This window comes from Myotis yumanensis, unplaced genomic scaffold, assembly GCF_028538775.1.
Source record: "Myotis yumanensis isolate MYYU_CA2020_CCGP unplaced genomic scaffold, mMyoYum1.0.hap1 SCAF_10, whole genome shotgun sequence".
NCBI lineage: Eukaryota > Metazoa > Chordata > Mammalia > Chiroptera > Vespertilionidae > Myotis > Myotis yumanensis.
This window is the reverse complement of record NW_027223761.1, coordinates 51784793-51790792: the sequence shown is the minus strand read 5'-3', so window position 1 is coordinate 51790792 and position 6000 is coordinate 51784793. Positions and strand designations below refer to the sequence as shown.

Sequence of the window (6000 nt, the reverse complement as noted above, 5' to 3'; positions counted from 1 at the left end):
AAAAGAGGGGGCTACACTTAGAAGCCTGACTTTGGTAAATTATTTTACCTTGGTGTTTTCAAGTAAAATTAGGTGGAGAGGAATCACCTAGTGAGTTTATTATTAAATGGTTATATTCAGGGATATATTTATATTTGATTAAGTTCATGTTCATATACTTAATTCTTAAAAATAAATATTTTCAATCATCAAAACCTACAAAAAGAAAACCACAGAATAGAGGGCAGACTTTTCTGGTTAATCAGTAACTACAGGCATTTAGATTTCAAATCTTGACTTTGGGATATTTACTGCATTTACCTTTAGTTGCACATTAAGCCCAAAGCTAAAATTATGCCAATTTGCTACAAATACAACAGTGGGTCAACTAAACAAGACTAGAAAATATATTTTCTTTTCCTGAATATTAACTCAAAGTAAAATGTTTAAAATGTGAAATACTAAAAAGTTTACAGAATGAGTGAAACTCCAAATGCTGAACCGTGTACGGTATGCTCATTTGTGTCCGCTTATAGAGATGTACACTTCAGAAAACATTCAACTCCATCTAAGGTGAGGCCTGAAAAGGTATCTTTTGGTAAATGTTTTTCTTTTTCTCCTTTAAGCTTACTTGTCTCAACTCTGTGATCAGGTTGGAATAATTTTTAATGTAACTGCTGAATCTACATCACTTTGGGTTGCTGGCATTTCATTTTGGAGACAAGTAAGAAAATTGATTCTATTTTAGAAGGCAGATACAGAAAAGCAGACAAATTTCATAGCTTGGAATGTAAAAGCATTACTTCAGAACTATGTGAGACATGAAACAATTCTAAAATTTTTCATAATTTAGAAGATCATTTCTTTTAGAGAACAAATTACAGCGATCCTAAAGTAAGATTGGGCCTGGTTTACAAAATCAACTGTGGGCTTTTTCAAGCTACACATGTACACAAGCAAAATCTGTTTCTGTATAATTTTTTTTAAATTTCAGCCACCCTAGGTACTATAAAAACCTCTTCATAACAGAATTCAGTAAGGAGAATTTTATATTCCTTATGTGGTAAGGGCTGAAAAGAATTGTTGCTTTCTAAAAAATGGAACTATATTTTTTAAGAGCTTAGTCATGCAAGTCTGACTTATCAACAAATGGCTGAAAGAGTACATCTGAGGTCATCTCTATCCTGTCCTTGGGATCCTAACTACTCTGGGGCTACTTCCTAAAAATGTAAACACACACACACACACACTTATCTGTTCCCAAGCCCTCGGCTAAATGCTTTATATAGATTATTCTGTTTAATCCTCTCCCACACCCTTGAGGCTATTATCATTGAGGCAAAGAATGTTACTAATTTCTGTGATACTGTGCAAGGCATTCAAGACAGATTTCAAACTGAAGCAGTAGGAAGCCAGAGGTCACTAATATTCTCTGAAACTCTGAAGTCAGTCTTCATTTACCATCTCCAAGAGGACATCCTTCCTCCAAAGACAGACCCTAACTGTGTGTATCTTAGGGCTGCTTTAAACATTTCAAATGCTTGTTCTCTTGAGTCTTATCTTTATTCTTTAGCAGATATAGATCAAAGAATGCTACAGGATTTTGAATGTGAAGATTCCAAACTCAGTAATGGAGTAAAATTTGGAGCAAAAAAGATACTATACAGTGTGGCTCAGTGGTTGAGTATGAACCAGGAGGTCACAGTTTGATTCCTGCTCAGGGCAGATGCCCAGGTTACAGCTCCACCCCCAATAGGAAGTGTGTAGGAGGCAGCCAATCAATGATTCTCTCATCATTGATGTTTCTATTTCTCTCCCTCTCTGAAATCATATTGTCATCTGAGGATATGTTCCCATTGATTTTTAGAGATAGTGGAAGGGTGGGGGAGAGACAGAGAAACATCGATGTGAGAGACACATCAATTAGTTGCCTCCCATACACACCCTGACAGGGGCCAGGGATTGAGCCTGCAACCAAGGTACCTGCTCCTGACTGGAATCAAACTCGAGATCCTTCAGTCCGTGCACCCTGCTCTATCCACTGAACCAAACCGGTTAGGGCAATAAAAATCTATTTTTTTTTTTTTAAAGATACTGTATTACATATGTTGCACCCAAGTATCAAGAGTACTAAGCCCTAACCGGTTTGGCTCAGTGGATAGAGCATTAGCCTGCGGACTCAAGGGTCCCAGGTTCAATTCCGGTCAAAGGGCATGTACCTTGGCTGCAGGCACATCCCCAGTAGGGAGTGTGCAGGAGGCAGCTGATCAATGTTTCTTTCTCATCGATGTTTCTAACTCTCTATCCCTCTTTATAAAAAATCAATAAAATATATTAAAAAAAAATAAAAATCATTATTCTCCCCTTTAAAAAAAAAGAGTACTAAGATTAAATCAACCATTTTAAAAATTTAGGGACTTACTAAAAATTATTTTCAGAAAATTCTAGTATCTGGCTGCCTGTCTAGAGTCTTCTTTTAAATATCTGAATAGCTTTACCATAATTTTGTGATTGCATTAAACTCTTACTGAAAAAGTGTCTCTTATTATCACTTCCTTAGCATTAGACTAAATCCTTACTCTAAGAAATATCCAGGTAAGTCAAGATATTTTGGTATTCTTTCTCTTTCCCCAACTATCAAGTATAAATTGATCCCTGGGTGATTTCCTCACCTATATATATCACAATTCATTTATGGGTATAATTTGTAATAAACCTAAAATCTTTGCCGATACTGTTTACAGTATTACAGATAGCCCTCATGTCACCTATAATTTAAAAAATACACAATAATTAGTTCCAACCCTACAGAATTAGGCAGGGATGGGTGGACAATAACTATGTATTTTTCGAGTTCTATAGGTGATCCTGACACTTAACCCTCTTGGAAAAAATCCTTGCTCTTTAAGCAACTGACAATACAATACTACTTAATGATCTACCTATAATTATAATAAAAATCAATGTACTAATCCTATTTTATTTTTTTCCATCACATTTATCCCCCCTTTATCCTCCTCCCTAATTCTCTTTTGAGAGATGAGAAGAGTAGGTTTCTGTATCTACTTAAGGCCGTCCTAATTCCACTTTTCAGTTTTCCTAACCCAGTGTTTTCTTTGGGACACTGAGGTTATTGTTTTAGAAGCTGACAACACTGACTCCTCAAATATTAATTTTGTAAATGAAATTTCTAAAAGAATAGTATAGATCCTCCCTCCCCCCCAAAAACTTAAGGGTTAACTCATGGAATCTTACTTACTGTAGCTATTAACTAGATTCATTTCATTTCTTCATGGTTAGATGTCCATTGGATACAAGGCTAGAAAAACTTCAAACTACCCAAACACATGACAAATTACAGAAATCAGTGCATTACATAGGTCTCACTCTCACACATTTCTAAGAAATTTGCTGGTGTTTCTTCCCCCCACAAATTTGTCTTCCATAGTAACTCAAATTGAGGAGGTTATTGCTTTAAGAAATATAAATGAGCAAGTCACAATAATTTTGTATAAGACACAAAAACACTTTGTATAACCAACCCCTAAAAATAATTTAAGTTTGAAACTAAGCCTAAATGTAAACCTGTCTAGTCTATTTTATATCTGTTAAGCTTGAAACACTTCTATAGTTATACTGAAGGTCAGAAATAAAATAGTAAACACTTTGTTCCTTTTCTTATACTTACCACCGTTAACTTCAAAGGTATTTTTGAGTAACAATTATTTGCATGAGCCCTTCCCATTGTTATATTCATAGATAAATGAGACCAATACCTATTATCTTTGTTTAAAAATAAAACAAAGCCATTCATCTAGTGACTTGTTCCGGGGAAACGTGACATATAAGATCATTCCTCATAAAACTGCTTACATTGAAGAGACTATTTCTACCATGCTTTCATCGTCTGGAATCATTGTGCGGAGCCTTTCTTTGATAAGAGAATTTGTTTATCAGCTACAGTTTTATTAAAACTTCTAGCAGTGTGAAGTGCCTACCTTCCTGACCCAAAATAACTAGTTACTTTTGTTTTCAGAATGAGGTGCAAAACGGAGGAAGACAAACAGCATAAAGTACATCAGCATTTTTAACCCTTCAGACACCCTCAGGAGGAAGAGAAGGCGCCCATCTTTCCACAGTGCAGACAGACTCTGAAAAATAAACACACAGCATGGCTTTAGTAACACAGTTGACATACAGGTCATTCGAGACACTAGACAAAATCACTTCAAGGACCACTGATTTTTGATTTCAGTTACTTCGTTTAAAAAATCAGTTGTTAAGCAGTGGTAATTAGGGAGTGCCACACACTTAAGGAAGTCGGCGATCCGTGCTAAGGAGCACCCCATCTCCGCAGGATTTGGGCGAACACTCTCTGGGTTTTACCCAAGAACCCGTGCTACTCGGGAACCGATCGCCCGCCGTCACAATACCCCCTTCCACCCCTCCCCGCTTCTGCCGGCAGGTGTGAGGATGCCATTTTAACCCGATTTGCTCATCCTTTAGGCCGCTCCTTATCCTTCCTCAACCGCGGGGCCAGAGCACCGTCCGACCCCCTGCAGCTTGTCTACCTTCCAGCATCGACTTCCTTAGACCCTTTTGCAAATCACTCTGCATGAAAAACCAACGAGGGTCCGAAACCTTTGAAGGAGTAAGGAAAATAAATTAAGTTAAACATACGTTTGGAGGGGACAGCCCAACTCTGTGGGTGGAATCTCCGACCACGGGCGAGAAGGTCGCCGCCCGGGGCCCCTGCACCACAACAAAGATATCGACCACCCCGACGGTCCTGTCAGAGGGTATAAATAATGCTCCGAGCCCAGATGTGAACTGACTCCCTCAGTATCTTCCTTAGAAAATGGAGCAAGAGGCGTAGGGGGCCTAGGCAAGCCCCGCAGAGCCGTGAGGACGAGGCCCATTCGGCCTCTGGAAGCCGCCTCCAGCCAGGCCCGCCCTACATCTGTCTCCAGATGAAACCTCCACCTCCCGGTTCCCAGGCTCCGGCCCCCGGCCTCCTACGGGCTTGTCCTCCACCTCACCGTCCCCAGTGCTCCACCACTCGCCTCCCGCGCTTCCTAAAGCCTCTGCCAGCTCCGCAGAATCGCCAGGCTCCCCCAATATGGCGGCCGAGCTTCGTTCGCTGCCTGAGTTCGCTCTGGGTGCGTCCGACCTCGGGGCATTCTGGGCATTGTAGTTCCGACAGCAGCCTCACTATTCCGAACAGGCTTGAAGAAGACTACAATTCCCAGAATGCAGCGCTCTTGAGCATGGCTATTGGGGCCTTTTGGACAGAGGGATGATGTCATTGCAAAAACCCCACTGCATTCATTGTGCTACGGTCTATCCACCCCCCTGCTGCTGCTGGGCTTGTGATTGCCGCTCGCTCCAGCTGAGCTAAGAGTAGCAGCGGCATCAGGGCAGGGACTGACTCCAAACCTTGGACTAAAGACTTCGCACCACCTTACGTTGCGTGCGTGACTCGTTCGCATATTATTTCTGTTTATGCCTGGGGTGGGGAGAAATATCCCAAACCAGGTGAGTTGAAGTGATTTATTCAAATGGTTCTACCAAGTTATTCCTCCCGCTTAATTCTCAAGGCTTTTCTTTTGGGAAGATGGGGGTTCGGGGGGAAGGATTGGGGAGGTGCTCGCAAGCGCTGCTAAGCGAAAAGCTCTGTGCAATTTGGGTCACTGTGCAGAACAACTCCGGCAACCTTCCCCCGCGGGAGGACCGATGCCTGCCAATTCTCCAGTCGCAACTCCCCTCAACCTTCCTGAAGCCGAGAGAGGGGGCTGGGCTGGGGAGGATGTTGGGAAGTGCTCTTGGAGAATCAGAAGAAGGCTGAGGTGGGGGAACACTGCAGTCCTGTCACCAACGGCCCGCGTGCTGAGGTTTGAGTGGGAAGGGGCGATGCGTGGGGAGAAATGGAGACAGTGATTTAATGTGCTCGCACTGCTTTAGAACATTTCTGTGTCGCTCGGGCGAGCACACGCTCTTCGCTTTTAAGCGGAGCGTGCTGCT

The 6000-nt window shown here is 41.6% G+C and overlaps 1 protein-coding gene across 1 annotated transcript in view; it reads left to right on the top strand.

The window, feature by feature from the left end:
- Positions 1-5387: 5387 nt before the first annotated feature.
- Positions 5388-6000, top strand: part of RAB30 (RAB30, member RAS oncogene family) — a 78675-nt gene continuing 78062 nt past the window's right edge. Inside the window, exon 1 of the mRNA XM_070425723.1 lies at positions 5388-5514. The gene's annotated coding sequence lies outside the window, so the exon portion shown is untranslated. The remainder of the gene's footprint in view (positions 5515-6000) is intronic.